Source organism: Cetorhinus maximus, chromosome 15 (genome assembly GCF_964194155.1).
Source record: "Cetorhinus maximus chromosome 15, sCetMax3.hap1.1, whole genome shotgun sequence".
NCBI classification, from domain to species: Eukaryota; Metazoa; Chordata; class Chondrichthyes; order Lamniformes; family Cetorhinidae; genus Cetorhinus; species Cetorhinus maximus.
Genome location: NC_135893.1, coordinates 36,997,661 through 37,013,723, shown reverse-complemented (window position 1 = coordinate 37,013,723; position 16,063 = coordinate 36,997,661). Strand labels below are relative to the sequence as shown.

Sequence of the window (16,063 nt, the reverse complement as noted above, 5' to 3'; positions counted from 1 at the left end):
CAGTGCAAAAGATAAGGCTGAAGCATTTACAACAATCTTCAGCCAGAAGTGCCAAGTGGATGATCCATCTTGGCCTCCTCTGGAGATCCCCAACATCACAGATGCCAGTCTTCAGCCAATTCGATTCACTCCACATGAAATCAAGAAAAGGCTAAAGGCACTGGATACTGCAATGGCTATGGGGCCTGACAATATTCCGGCAATAGTATTGAAGACTTGTGCTCCAGATCTAGCCGCGCCCCTAGCCAAGCTGTTCCAGTACAGATACAAAACTGGCATCTACCCGGCTATGTGGAAAATTGCCCAGGTATGTCCCGTACACAAAAAGCAGGACAAATCCAACCCGACCAATTACCACCTCATCAGTCCACTCTCGATCATCAGTAAAGTGGTGCAAGAGGTCGTCAACAGTGCTATCAATTGGCACCTGAATTGAAATAACCTGCTCACTGATGCCCAGTTTAGGTTCCGCCTGGACCACTCAGCTCTTGACCTCATTACAGCCTTGGTTCAAACATGGACAGAAGAGCTGAACTCCTGAGATGAGGTGGGAGGCAGCATTTGACCTAATGCAGCATAAGCAGCCCTAGCAAAACTGGAGTCAATGGGAATGAAGGGAAATCGCTCCGCTGGTTGGAGTCATTCCTAGCACAAAGGAAGATGGTTGTGGTTGTTTGAGGTCAATCATTTCAGCTCCAGGGCATCACTGCAGGAGTTCCTCAGGTTAGTGTCCTTGGCCCAACCATCTTCAGCTGCTTCATCAATGGCCTTCCTTCCATCATAAGGTCAGAAGTGGGGATGTTTGCTGATGATTGCACAATGTTCAGCACCATTTGCGACTCCTCAGATACTGAAGCAATCCATGTCCAAGTGCAGCAAGGCCTGGACAATATCCAGGCTTGGACTGACAAGTGGCAAGTAACATTCACACCACACAAGCGCCAGGCAATGACCTTCTCCTCCAAGAGAGAATCCAACCATCGCCCCTTGATGTTCAATGGCATTACCATCACTGAATCCCTCACTATCAACATCCTGGGGGTTACCATTGACCAACAACTGAGCTGGACTAGTCATATAAATACCCTGGCTACAAGAACAGGTCAGAGGCTAGGAATCCTTCAGTCAGTAACTCACCTCCTGTCTCTCCAAAGCCTATCCACCATCTACAAGGCACAAGTCAGGAGTGTGATGCAATAGCCTCCACTTGCCTGGGTGAGTGCAGCTCCAACAACACTTCAGAAGCTCAACACCATCCAGGACAAAGCAGCCCACTTGATTAACACCCCACCCACAAACATTCACTCCCTCCACCATCGACACATAATAACAGCAGTGTGTACCATCTACAAGATGCGCTGCAGAAACTCACCAAGGCTCCTCAGACAGCCACCCACGACCACTACCATCTAGAAGGACAAGGGCAGGAGATGCATGGGAACACCACCACCTGCAAGTTCCCCTCCAGGGCACACACCATCCTGACTTGGAAATATATTATCGTTGCTTCATCATCACTGGGTCAAAATCCTGAAACTCCCTTCCTAACAGCACTGTGGGTGTACCTACACCACATGGACTGCAGCGGTTCAAGAAGGCAGCTCATCAACACCTCCTGAAGGGCAGTTAGGGATGGACAATAATGCTGTGCCAGTGATGCCCACATCCCATGCATGAACTATTAAAAAAAAATTCATTATCTGCTCGCAGCTTAGAAATTTCTATGGCTTTTCCTTTCAATGCCACTTCGTTTTCATTCAACTGCTTCTTCAGCCCTTCAGTCCGCTCCTTGTAGCTTTCAGCTTCCTCCTGGAATATTAAACATTGCTGAGTCTTCTCTGCCAACTGGTTCTTCAGCTCTCTCAGAGTGACGTTAAATTCATTTTGCTTCTCTTCGTAATTTTCCAGAGGTACAAACTTTGACCTAAGGTGTCCTTGTAGCGTGTGATGTTTCTTCAACAGGTTTCCCTTTCTTCGCGAAGCACACTTGCTTCAACTTGAGCTTTCCTGTAATTCAGTAGAGTCTCCTCAAATTTCTTCTGCTGTTCTTCCCATGCTGCTGTTTAAGGCAGTCTTCATTTCTTCATGTTGCTGCATTCCTTGTGCATTTTCTCAAGGACAAGCAACTGTTCTTTCAACTGTTTCTTTTCTTGTTGATCTCTTGCCAACTCATTCTGGGCTTCAGTGGACCGTTTCTGATAGCTTTTTCTGAAGTAATATTCAACATCCTTTTAAGCTCCTCATGTTTTTCCTTGGCTGCATATTGATTCTTTAAGGAGTCTTTCAGGGTCGGAACTTCTTTGTGTGCCTTTTCTGCTTGATGTTTCGCCTGTCTGAACATCGGGTTGAGTTATCCCAAATTCCTGCTTTGATTTGCCAACTGTGGAATTGAGGGTCATTATTTCCTCCTGATGCCTTTTGTGTCATCTCTGAAATTTGTTTGTTCAGATCTCACACAGCTTTGTTTCATTGACTATTTCATTTTATTGTGTGTTTTCAAAGGTATATGCTCAGCTTGAATCATGTGCTTCAAATCTTCCAGTTCAGCTCTGATGCAAATATTTTCCTGTAGATCAGCTTCATTTCCTTTTGTACATTTTGCTTCTTTTGAGTTACCTCAGATAGCGTTCCTTCATTCACAGCCATCTGCTTACTCCCAACTGGGTACTGTGTCAGCATTTTCAAAAAGCTCTATTTTTAAGCCTTTTTGCTGCTTCTCAGCCATTTTTTTCTTCTGCGCTAAACTCTTAGGCTTATGCATTTCATTGCACTGACATGCTCAGCAACAATCTTGTGGTTTACTTGAATATTGTCTCCCTTGCTCTGGGGTCTTCTGTCTCCCTCTCACTAGGGTCTTTTGTTGCCCACCCTCTCAAGTATCTTGTTGCCCTCGGCACTTTATTGGGGGTGTGCTAGGCTTTCTGCTAGGGTCTGCGCTCTCTACAAATTGGAGTTTAAAATATCTATCAAAGCCTTTTAATATACCACCAAATGTTGCTGAGTATTGGTCTGTACATTGGCTGTGGAGTACTTCACCAGCAAATGAACCAAACAGGAATAAAAATGTATCAACTTGTATTTTTTCTGATTCTTTATTTAATTCTATACTTCTCCTGTAAACTAAGAATTGTCTTCTCCAAGACTCCCAATCTTTGGTCTGGTTTAGACATTTCATTATCCAAAACACCTCTGGCTCTTCTAATTTTCTGTCCATGGCTGTTGTTTTTTTTCCTGTAGTTACTGCTTTAAATCTCATTGCCCCTTTAAGGCTATCTGTGCAGTAACAATTTTTTTCACTCAGCCTGTCTGCAGCCTATTGGTTTCTCTCTCCCTGATTTTTGCATGCTTTTCCAATTTTGGCAGGCTCTCCAGTAATTGGCCACTTCACTTTTTTCAAAGCTTTTAAACTTTTAAAACTTTTTCTCAAAGAAAATGTTGCATCAGTTTCTTTTTTAAAAACTATGCAGGAACTTTTCTCTTTTTTTTTTACTTCAGCTGGGCCACCTCATGTTCTATGGTCCTGACTGGCATTGCAGCTTTAAACTCCATAGGCTTTATACTTTTTTTAAATTGTGTTATGCAGGTTTCTTTCTTTACTCTACAGCTTTTTTTCTGCAGGTCTTTTGAAACCTTTTTTCCAGCTTCTGCAAACTGCTAAGCCCCTGGGACTGCCATCTATTCTAAAATGTAAGTACAGCTTCTTTTTTTTGTACTTTTGCTCACCATCTTGTGAGCTGACCAGGTCTTTGACTCTGCATCATTCAGGGTATTGCAATTTTTGTAGTTTTTGCTCATCATCTTGTGAACTGACAGTATTCCTCACATTGCGTCATTTGGGGTCTTGCTTTTTTTGTATTTTTGCTCACCTGTCTTTGTGATATGACCAGATGTCTTCACTCTGTGAGGCTCAGAGGTCTTGCAATGGGCCTCCACTTACTCTGGTGGATTCCTCAACTTCCAAGTCTGTTACAAGGCTTCTTCAACTGTTTCTTCATTTTTTCTTCTTAGGCGCACATCTCTCTAGTCTAGCTTCAGCTGCTTTTAGTTTCTCATACCTTGGGATTCTGTTCTGGGTTCATCGTTTAAAATGCCACCTTTCATATCACCGCCGATCACCATGTTGTGTACTACTACTGATTACCATGTTGTGCTATGGGTTTGTTTCATACCTCAGTGATGACATCTTGAGACTTGTATGTTTAAGCATCAACCATTTATTGTTAATCTTTAACTATGTACAGATCCCAGATAATGTCATGCATGGTGCTGCTGCCATACAGGTAGGCTGCTTCTAGATTGTTCTCTCAGTCTATTACCATGTGACTCTATACATCATACTGTGGGAAGACTATTCTCCAGTCCCACGTTAACCCCTGCTATGCTGGGCACCTTTACATTACAATGGCATGCAGGCACATACAACACCATACAACAGGGTGCACTAGAGATTCATAAGAATGGCTCCTGGGATAAGGAAATTCAGGTACAGATAGATTGGAGAAGCTTGGGGTTGTTCTCCTTAGAGACAAGAAGGTTAAGAGGAGATTTAATGTGGGTGTTCAAAATCGCGAGGGATCTGGAAAGAGTTGATAAATAGAAACTGTCTGCAAGAGGACACTGATTTGAGATGAATGGCAAAAGAAGCAATGGCGACATGAGGGAAGACCTTTTATGCAGTGATTGGTTAAGATCTGGATCCATTATTTAACAAGAACAGGAGCTTCTTAATTCCCTCCCTTCTCTGTCTGTCAAGTCTCCCAAATATTTAACAGCATCAAAAGCTTTCTTCCCTCTTTCACTTGTCCATCCTGAAGCTGTTAACTGGGAAGGAGCAGACTACAGTGTCCAAGTAACAAAATTGACCCGTGTAGGGAAAAAAAGAAACATTTGCTTCCCAGACAAGTTGGACAGCTGGGTGCTTTGGTCACTTTGCTCTGGGGAAATGCTGGATGAAAATTCTGGTGAGAGTTAACCCCTAGGAGCTGGCACAGCCCAGCATTGGCAGGGGGTGGACAGCAGATGGTCTCAGAGGGAAAGGCTGGCAATAGAGCGACTGTGAAAACAATAACTATCCATACAGTTAACAAGGAAACCTTTACATGCAGAAGATACTGGCTCATGGAGCCTGACTGAAACAGATTTAATTAAAAGAGGGAAAAAACTTACTTCTCTGATCTTTAAATTGTAATCCTCCTGCGTTACAGGCAGTGCGGGTCACTGTATTGTGTATCAGTTGGTAAATGGTGGCAGACTTACAAAAACGAATAATGATGTTCAGCCTGAAATGAGAATAGAAGCAGATTTCAGCTCATCGTTGACCCTGAGTTTCTGTTAAAATGACTTTTCACTCTCATTTTGTTTAGAATCTTAATTCTGTCTTATCAAAAAACACAAAGAGCTTTTCTTAGCCTTTCATTGAAGAGGGAAACGATTTCCTGTCTGATCTAAGTGATTTCCTGTCTGGTGGGTTTGATTATTTTCAATTAGGAGCTTCCTTTTTTGGGGAATTGTAACAAACTGAGCCCCTCATTGTAATGATATGGGTTCAATGTATTACCAATAGTCTGTGAACTGGTCAGGGTAATAATTGAGGTGTCTTAAGATAGGGCCAAAGCCAAAGAAAACACTGGATAACAGACACTTAAGGAAAGCATGAAGTCTCACAAAACAGTAGGCTTTTCCTGAGATTACAAGGGAAAGCGGTTTCAAAATCCACAGTTTCACAGCTTTGCACCGCAAGTTAAACTACAGGTGGCCAACTTTTCACAGTCCAAAAGCCAGAAGAAAATATTGTACATTGACAAAGAACTGCAGCTATGACAAACACAAAATATGTAACTTAGCACATCACTAGAACCTCTGACATTTTTAGTTTCATACCCTTTTCTTGAAATATGGATTGTGTCTCTCACTTCCCTGGCCATCATTGTCTCTCCCGCTCTCCTTCCATTCCTTACCGTCTCTCCACCTCATTCCAACTCTCATCCTCCACCCCTCCTCTAATTCCTTCTGCCTCGAATTTCTTCTCTGTTATCTCTCCCTCCCTCTTTCGTCCCCATCCTTGGCTCTCTCAGACTCTTCTCTTTCATTTCCTATTTTACCCCTTCATTCCTTTGGTCACATTTCCCCAATTCCTTTCTAGTTCTCTTCCCGAATTTCTCTCAGAGTCCTTTCTCTTTCAGCCATCTCGTTCATTCGCTCTTACCCTTCTTTCTCATCACTCTTCCTTCTGATTCATCCCACCACCCACTGCCCCTCACCCCCATATTAAGGTTGGACTATAAAACACAAGACTGGATTCTTTGAATGCACACAACTAAAATACCCACTTAAGAAGGTTATTAAGGGGTGAATTTATAAATTCATTTGCTGGAATACAGAACTTGGCCTGTCCAAAGCACATAATCAGGAAGTCGGGTGCGTGCACTGTGTCCCACGAGTTTTCCGCCCATTTGGAAAATTGCAGGGAGTTTGCATCTGAATTTTCCAGGTGCAATCCTAACACACAAAGCCCAGCACCAGGATTGTAAATTCCCAATTATTGCCAACCACCCCTCAGACTCAAAAATAATTTTTTTTAAAACCTCTCTACCATTCAGGGAGAAAGTGGAGGCACAAAGAGTTGGGACTCAGCAAGAGCTCCTCACTTTGACTTCCTCTATTGAAAGAAGGCAATTGTTTTTGATTTAAGAACCTAGGCATCCTAGAATCTAACCAATCAGTGGGGAGACAGGTTTTGTGGGATCAGAATCTACTTCTTGCATCAAAGTTACCTTAACAAGTAGCATTTAAAACCACAATCCTGTCTGACATCAAGCCATAACAAACACTGTACTGCCAGATAATGGCGCCAAATAAGTGTTTCAAATTGAACATTCTGTGTAGCACTTTATAATTAGCCAATAATGTAATGGGGGGGGTAGGGGGAATGCAACTAGAGCAGCCCCCTTTTTACATGAAGAATCATCACCTATTTAGATGTTTAATTAAAATAACTGCTGGTTGAAGTTTATCTGTATGCAATTAAACAAAAAGCTCAACATGCCTGAGAGGAACAGGTGATTTTGGATCTCTGCTTCCCGAAGCTTGGGATTTCCTCGTGTCATGTCTGGGTCTATTGTAGATGGCTGTGGTTAGTCAACAATCCATTATTATTGAGTCAGTACCTACCGGGATGGTAGAAGATGAGCTAGATAGACCTTTTAGGTCTAGATGGTCTTTTATTCATCTAACAATTCCTAGGATCCTAAAACAGGTCAAATTTTAAAATTTGTCATTTAAGGTGGCAGGTCGAACACCCAACTTTGTACACTGGATATGGAGGCCCGAGGCCTACAATGTGCCTGGGACTTTCAATGCTCCCTGATGTGGGAAATCACACAAAGGTTGTACCTTTACATAATGCCTTTCAAATCCTCGAGACACACCAAAGGCCATCACAGCCAAGGAATGTGTAGCTACTGTTACAATTTAGGGAAATGCTGCAGCCAATTTGAACTTGTGCACACCCCCTGAACCAAGCCTGGCATGCCAAGAAACATCCGCACAACTTGTTCAACCTGCCGCAACATCCCCATTATTAATTGAAATGTCTGAACAGAATTCCAGCCACGCTGTGCCTATTTGGAAAAGACCAATGTAGGGGATACTGTTACTCCAGTCATTCAATATTCCTCTAGCTTGTACCTTCACCTGGCTCAGTGAGCAGTGCTCTCATCCAAGTCAGAATGTTTGTGGCTTCAAGTCCCACTCCACAGACTTGAGCACATAATCTAGGCTGAGAAAGGCACGGTGGTAATTATGGGAGATTTTAATATACATATAGGCTGGAAAAGTCAGATGGGAAAAGGTAGCTGAGATGAGGAGTTCATAGAATGTTTCTGGGATAGTTTCTTAGAACAGCATGTTCTGGAGCCAACCAGAGAGCAGGCTATACTAGACCTGGTATTGTGCAACAAAATGGGATTCATTAGTGATCTCATAGTGAAGGCGCCCCTAGGTAGCAGTGACCATAATATGCTTGAATTTTACATTCAGTTTGAGGGAGAGAGAAGTGGGTCCGAGACTATGTTTTTACACTTAAATAAAGGGCAATTATGAGGGCATGAAAGCAGAGCTGGCTAAAGTAAATTGGCAAATTAGATTAAGGGGTAGGTCAATAGAGATGCAGTGACAAACATTTAAGGGGATATTTCAGAATACACAGAATAGATACATTCCAACGAGTAAGGAAAAGCCCAAAGGATGGACACACCATCCATGATTAACTAGAAAGGTTAAAGATAGTATCAAACTTAAAGAAAAAGTATATAATTGTGCAAAGATAGGTGGAAGGCCACAAAATTGCACAGGATATAAGGAACAGCAAAGGATGATTAAAAGATTCATAAGGAAGGAAAAAATTAGAGTACGAGAGAAAGCTAGCCAGAAATATAAAAACAGATAGCAAGAGTTTCTGTAAATGTTTAAAAAAGGAACGAGTTATCAAAGTGAGCATTAGCCCTATAGAAAGTGAGTCTGGAGAATTGATAATGGAAAACAAGGAAATGGCAGATTAATTGAACAGGTATTTTGCATCAGTCTTCACTATAGAGGCTACATATAACATCCCAGAAGCAGCTATAAATTAGGAAATGGAAGTGGGGGGGAGGAACTCAGGAAAATTACAATCACCAGAGAAGTGATACAGAGTAAATTATTGGGGCTGCAGGTTGACAAGTGTCCAGGTCCTGAAGGACTTCATCCTAAGGTCTTAAAAGAAGTGGCTAGTGAGATAGTTGATGCATTGGTTTTAATTTTCTGAAACTCCCTAGATTCAGGAAAGGTTCCATTAGATGATAGCAAATATAACACCATTATTAAAAAGGGAGCGAGACAGAAAGAGGGAAACTACAGGCCAGTTAGCTTAACATTTGTCATAGGGAAAATGTTAGAAGCTATTATTAAAGACATTATAGCATGACACTTGGATAAACTCAAGGTCATCAGGCAGAGTCAACATGGTTTTGTGAAAGAGAAATCATGTTTAACCAACTTATTGGAGTTCTTTGAGGAAGTAACATGTGCTGTGGATAAAGGGGAACCAGTGGATGTACTGTATTTAGATTTCCAGGAGGCATTTGATAAAGTGCCACATCAAAGGTTATTGCGGAAAATAAAAACTCGTGGTATAGGGGTAACATATTGGCATGGATAAAAGATTGGCTGGCTAACAGGAAGCAGAGAGTAGGCATAAATGGGTCTTTTTCAGGTTGGCAAAATGTAACGAGTGGTGTGCCACAGGGGTCAGTGCTGGGACCTCAACTGTTTATAATTCCTATCAGTGACTTGGATGAAGGGATGGATGGGATGGTTGCTAAATTTGCTGATGACACAAAGATGGATAGGAAAGTAATCTGTGAAGAGGGCATAAAGAGGATACAAAAAGATATAGATAGGTTAGGTGAGTGGGCAAAGGTCTGGCAAATGGTGTATAATGTGGGAAAATGTAAAATTGTCCATTTTGGCAGAAAGAATAAAAGATAAGCATATTATCTAAATGGTGAGAGATTGCAGAGCTCTGAGTTGCAGAGGGATCTGGATGTCTTAGTACATGAATTGCAAAAGGCTAGTATGCAGGTACAGCAAATAATTAGGAAAGATAAAAGAATGTTATCATTTATTGCAAGGGGAATTGAATACAAAAGTAGGGAGATTATGCTTCAATTATACAGAGCACTAGTGAAACCACATCTGGAGTGTGGTGTACAGTGTTAGTCACCTTATTTAAGGAAGGATGTAAATGCATTGGAAGCAGTTCAGAGAAGGTTTACCAGACTAATACTAATGGGCGGGTTGTCATATGAGGAAAGGTTGGACAGCTAGGCTTGTATCCGCTGGAGTTTAGAAGAGTAAGAAGTGGCTTGATTGAAACATATTAGATCCTGAGGGGACTTGACAGGGTGAATGTGGAGAGGATGTTTCCTCTTGGGGGAGAATCTAGAATTAAGGGTCACAGTTTAAAAATAAGGGGTCGCCCATTTAAAACTGAGATGAGGCAAAATTTTTTCTCTCAGAGGATCACGAGTCTTTGAAACTCTCTTCCTGAAAAGGTGGTGGAAGCAGAGTCTTTGAATATTTTTAAGTTGGAGGTGGATAGATTCTTGGTAAGCAAGGGGGTGATAGGTTATCGGGGATAGGTGGCGTGCAGATTTAAGGTTACTATCAGATCAGCCATGATCTTATTATATGGCAGAGCAGGCTCAAAGGGCTGAATGGCCTACTCCTGCGCCTTATTCGAATGTTCATATGAGACTTCCTGGTGCCAAGTGTGAGTCAGTGCTGCACTGTTGGGGGCACTGTCTTTCGGATGAGACATTAAACCAAAGCCCTACCTGTCCTCTCAGGTGGATGGGAAAGAATTTTAAACTATTTTGAAGATAAGCAGGGGGCTTCTCCCCAGGGTCCAGGCCAATATTTATTCCTCAGCCAATATCTGGTCATTCACACATTGCTGTTTGTGGGAGCTTGCTTTGTGCAAATTGGTTGCTGCATTTCCTATATTACAACTGTGATTACATTTTAAAGGTCCAAAAGTCTTTTTGGGCTTGACATAAATGAAAGTTTTTTTTACCTTCTTCCTACCCCCTCCCCACCCCGATACTGACCATGCCTGCATCTACTGAACCACTGCCATCCATTCACTCCAATGCTCCTTTAGCACTCTCGTGCATCACAAGAGTCACATTGGACATGCCAATAAATTATACCAATGGTCTGAACTCCCTTTATCCAGTGAGGTCAACCAATTTGTGTGTGGGTGAACACAACATTCATCAGTGCCAGTACCTATGGCATGATGCCCGGATCACTATGTCTGGCCCACAGTGCTATGGTTTTGGGTACTTTTTGTAATGTTTTCTCATTTAACAGCCAAATGAGAGTTCCCATAAGCAGGCTGCTTTCTCTTCCATTTGGGAATTAGTGTTTCCTTGTCTCTGACCTCTGTTTCCATTCTGGGTTCTTCCTTTGCCATTTCCAGTGTCAGTTTGTAAACCCCATCTTGTATTGGACGTTTCTGAGTTGGCATTGGCTCTCCTACCAGCCGAGCCACTCATGGAACCATGGAATGTTCCAGCACAGGAGAGAGACCATTTAGTCATGAGGTCTGTGCTAGTGCATGGCTTCACAACAGCCAGCTAGGCTGATCCATTCCCCCTCCCCCATCCCCACTCACTACTCTAATCCTAATCCTTTAATATTCCTCCTTTTCGAGTAACATAGGATTCCTTTCTACAAAATATTTTTTGGCTTTGCTTCAAGAAGTGTTGTGTGGGATAATTCCACATTCTAAACATCCCTTTAATTCTGATTTTTTTAAACTCTAACCTATAACTCACCTTTGGCATTGCAGAGTTTAATTTGGGTGTGTGAACCTCTTTTATCCCACTTAGACTACCAACAATTACACTGGTTTTGGGTTCCTTTCCAATTTGTGGCATTTACAGATTTTGAGGCCCTGGGATTAACAATTAACCTTGTAGCAGTGGCAGAGTTGTAATAATTAGCCTCTGCAGATCAACAAATTCCACAGGCATTGGAAAGTGCAAATTTGCAGAATTTAGCCACATTCCACCTGCAGAAACTGTCTTCAGCAGACTGAACAAGAATACACAAGAAAATGAAATCATTAAACAACAAAATCCTGCCTTTACACAGCACCCTTCATGCAGAACAATAGGTCAAAGCACTCCACAGGAGCATAAGGAAAAATACTGGCTTTTCTTCTGTGGGATTTGGCAAGCCCAGCATTTGTTGCCCATCTCTAATTGCCCTTGAACTGAATGGCTTGCTCAGCCGTTTCAGAGGGTAGTTAAGAGTCAAGCACATTGCTGTGGGTCTGGAGTCACATGTAGGCCAGACCGGGTAAGGACGGCAGATTTCCTTCCCCGAAAGGGAATTAAGTGAACCAGATGGGTTTTTACAACAATCAACAATAGTTTCATTGTCACCAGTACTGGGACTAACTTTATATTCCAGATCTTATTAACTGAATTTAAATTCCACCAGCCGCCGTGATGGGATTTGAACCCATGTCCATAAAGCATTAGCCTGGGCCCCTGGATTACTAGTTCAGTGACACCACCATCTCCCTACTATGGCTGTTGAACCAAAGCAGGAGATATTGGAAGGGGTGACCAAAAGCTTTATCAAAGAGGTGGGTTTTAGGGAGGTGGGATGAAGGACATGGGGCAGCAGTGGGATTTCGGATCTCTGAGCATGAGGTATAGATGACTGGAGGAACAGCTGCCAATGGTGGGGGTAAAAGAAGAAGGGATACAAAAGAGGCCAGACTCAGAAAAGAAAAACAAAGCTTTCAAGGTGGTATGGGATCATAGAGCTGGAAGGGGATCAAGAGTTTGGGAAGGGCGAGGTCATGAAGTAATTTAAAACAAAGACTACAATTTTAAGTTTGAGGCCTCGGGGTGCTCAGTGCCAGGAGTCAGGGGTAGTTGACAAACAGCGCTTGGTGTACAATAAGTTATGGGCATCATAGTTTTCAGAATGAAGAACGGAAGGTGATCCGAGAGAAAAATGAAATAACCGAGTCTGGAGCTGGCATAGACACGCCTGAGGGTTTCAATGGCTGGAGGATTGAGGCAGTGAGGTAGCTAGCAAGGACAGGCATGTCAAAGGTGGCTTTTTGTTTTGGAGAATCATCAGAGAACTGTTTGGAAAGGAAGCAGCTTACTGCCTGAGTAGTGGGCAGCTAGCACAGGGGTCAGTCAGTGGGAGGGGTGGGGGCAGGAAGGGAACTTGCATATCAGCAAAAAAGTTAAGAATGAGGCCAAGGGAGAACATCCACAGAAAGATCTGTGCAAAGGGCATAGAGAATAAAGCAGTGGGACACTTCAAAAACTCCACATGATGTACCGACTGCTGAGGCAGAATGTTTCAAATATGTGAAAATGGTAGAAATCTGAAATCAAAATAGCAGAAAACAAGAAGATCAAATGTGACTGTTTAGTGAACAGAGTCCATATTTCCACCCAGTCTAACATTATCTCTGAGATGCATAATAAATGTTGAGTTAGGACACATACCTTTATCACTCAGAGGCAGGCTATTGACAGCAACGGAGAGAGAAATGCACAATGTACAAGAGGGTTAAAGAATAATTTTACCTTTCAGCTCTGACCCTCTATCGGAACCATTCTGCCAGTCTCTGCTCGACTCAGACTCTCCCTGATTCTCTCTGCCTCATCTCCAGACTTAATCTTTGGCCATGGGTTTCCACAGCTCTCCTTACAATCCCGCAGCTGCCTTAACTATGATCCTTCCCAATTGTTGCCCTGCATAGGTTCCCCCAATGGTGGATGCACAATCCTGATGAAGAGTCAAAACAGAAGCTCTGTCTTCTGGCTAGAAGTTCAGGGATCTGCTGTGCTTTTACCCACTTCCCTTTTCTGGGGACAAACCTTGTTGGGAATATGACTGTGTGTTAATGATAGTGAACAAATTAGTAAGCAAGTTCAGAGATATGCCATACATTGCGAATCTCCAGATCCTGCTGGTTGGTTTACACCACTCTGCTGTTTGCAATGGCATCTCGTCCTCAGCCACCCCATTAATTTTAAGAACACTAAGATAAAAGCAAAATACTGCGGATGCTAGAAATCTAGAACAAAAACAAAAATACCTGGAAAAACTCAGCAGGTCTGACAGCATCGACATATTTTCAGTTCTGATGAAGGGTCATAAGGACTCGAAACATCAATTGTATCCCTCTCCGCAGATGCTGTCAGACCTGCTGAGTTTTTCCAGGTATTTTTGTTTTTGTTCGAGTTTTAAGAACTTGCTGGGTTTGCACATTAATTGCCCATCAAACGTGCTGCAGAACGTTAGGACTGGTAATTATCTTTTCAACAACATGATAATTGTTAATGCAGTGCTAATTAACCTCTCTGGCCTGGAAAAGGAACTATTTAAAGTGTTCAGTCTCATTCCTAGTCCATTCTTACAGATCTTGGAAGAAGGATAATTTGACTTTTTTTTTTAAACTTTTGCAATCTGTCTCTTTTTTTTTCTCTCACTCAATCCATCTTTCTTTCCCTCTCTTTATTTCTATTTCCTTGCCTGATTTAACTTGAATTCGCCTCATTTGGCGCTCCACCGTTCCTTTGTTTCTTCCTCAATCCTTAAATTGGATAAGGAGATAGACTGATCCCCCCTCTTGCCCTCCCAGCACCGTTATCAGTTCGATTTCCAGAGTACTTCCCATCCTCAGCTGGACGGTGCAGCTGCCCCACAAGATCCGCCCCCCCCCCCCCCCCCACCAATTTCAGATTGTTTTTTTCACCTTCTCAATTTTTTTTTGATTAATCTCTGGGACCTCCCAACAATTAAATGTGGAGGGGATATCTGTGCGTGGCACAGTTAAGGTTTGTCAGTAGCCAGCTTCAGAAATAGTAGAAGAATAGAGGAATGGGAAATCGTTTCAATATTTATATCTGTGAACGGGAATGGATTCAATCAGGGGTCTTTGGGATTAAAATCGTGAATATTATTGAAAATCACAGAAAAAATATATCCAATGTTGCAGGTTATAATAATCTCAGGTGTCTTTTCCAGAATATTTTAAACTTGGTTCAAAAGATTTATTCCCGTCTCTATCCCTAAAGAGCTATTTTTATATGTCGATCCCAAGAAATATTAAATTAAGAACAATGTCACCTGTCACAGATTTTCAGGGTAACATGTCATTTTAAAAAAAAACATCTATCCCTAACGCTATAAGCATTTAAAATCAAAGTTATGCACAAACTCAAACATGAACAGGAGAATGAAATAGGCTTTATTTCGTAATTCAGGTAAGATGTCAAATGGGAGGCAAATGCAGAAAAGGAATGATTGATCAAATTCATTAAAATATTTATACAGATTACCAGCAGAAACTCACCTGACTGGGAGTTCCCCTTTAAATCCGATGGGATGAGGATGGTTGTCCAGTTGTAATCGGCGTGGACTGTGCTGCCGGTGCTGAGGAACTGAAGTGTCTCCTTTATAAGGGGCACTTCACGCCGCGCTGATAGTCTCCCTGCCCTCCGGGAGAAGGAGGTCCCACAACTGTGGCACTGTCTGGCTGCCTTTCCCCGATGAGTTAAAGTGTGAAGAGAGATTTGTTCAAAGACGGAGCTCCACCTACTGCTGAACATGTTGGCTGCTTCATTTTTTTTTCTTTCTGGGAAGAGCCGGGAGCCGAACCCGCAGAAACAGACGTGAACTTGCGCTGGGGCTGAAATCCTCGGTCAGTTTTCCCTCTGTGCTAACAGCCTCCAATGCAGGCGTGTAACTGAGGTAAATCCAGCAACAAGCACTTTGCTGTCTTTAATTTAAGGATGACATGTCTGAGTGAGTGATGGGACTAACCTGTAGATACCTCAGCTTTTGTCTATGGTGAACAAGAGCCCTATCCTTGTTCATCTGCTTGTTATCAATCCCAACTCCTCACAGGGGGAAGTTGCTATTCCCACATTCTTCAGAGCCCACTTCCCAACATGGACAATTCTTGATTTTACTCCACCCCCCACCCCCCCCAAGCAATTTCCCTTTATCAACAGGGGAGGAATTCATTTCAGTAGAGGGCAAGGGTCCTGAGCACCACTCCACTATCCAGGAACTGTTTTCCTTCACAGAATGGTTACAGTGCAGAAGAAGGCCATTCAGCCATCATGTCTGCACCAGCTCTTTGAAGGAGCAATTCACCTGGCATCATTCCTCCATCTTCTCCCCGTAGCCCTGCACATTCTTTCTTTTCAGATAATAATCCAATTCTCCCTTAAATGCCATGAATGAACCTACCTCCACCACACTTTCAGGCAGTGCATTCCAGACCCTGACCACACACTGTATGAAAAAGTTTCTCCTCATGTCTGCATTGCTTCTTTTGCCAATTACTTTAAATATGTGCCCCCTCGTTCTTGATCTTTCCACCAATGGGAACAGCTTCTCGCTATCCACTCTGCCCAAACCCCTAATGATTTTCGATACCTCTATCAAATCTCCTCTCAATCTTCTCTTCCAA

The 16,063-nt window shown here is 42.6% G+C and overlaps 1 protein-coding gene across 1 annotated transcript in view; it reads right to left on the bottom strand.

Annotated features, from left to right (window-relative positions):
* LOC144690601 (alkaline phosphatase-like) overlaps positions 1-15,116 on the bottom strand; it is a 120,126-nt gene extending 105,010 nt beyond the window's left edge. Inside the window, exon 1 of the mRNA XM_078558237.1 lies at positions 14,939-15,116. The gene's annotated coding sequence lies outside the window, so the exon portion shown is untranslated. The remainder of the gene's footprint in view (positions 1-14,938) is intronic.
* Positions 15,117-16,063: the final 947 nt, after the last annotated feature.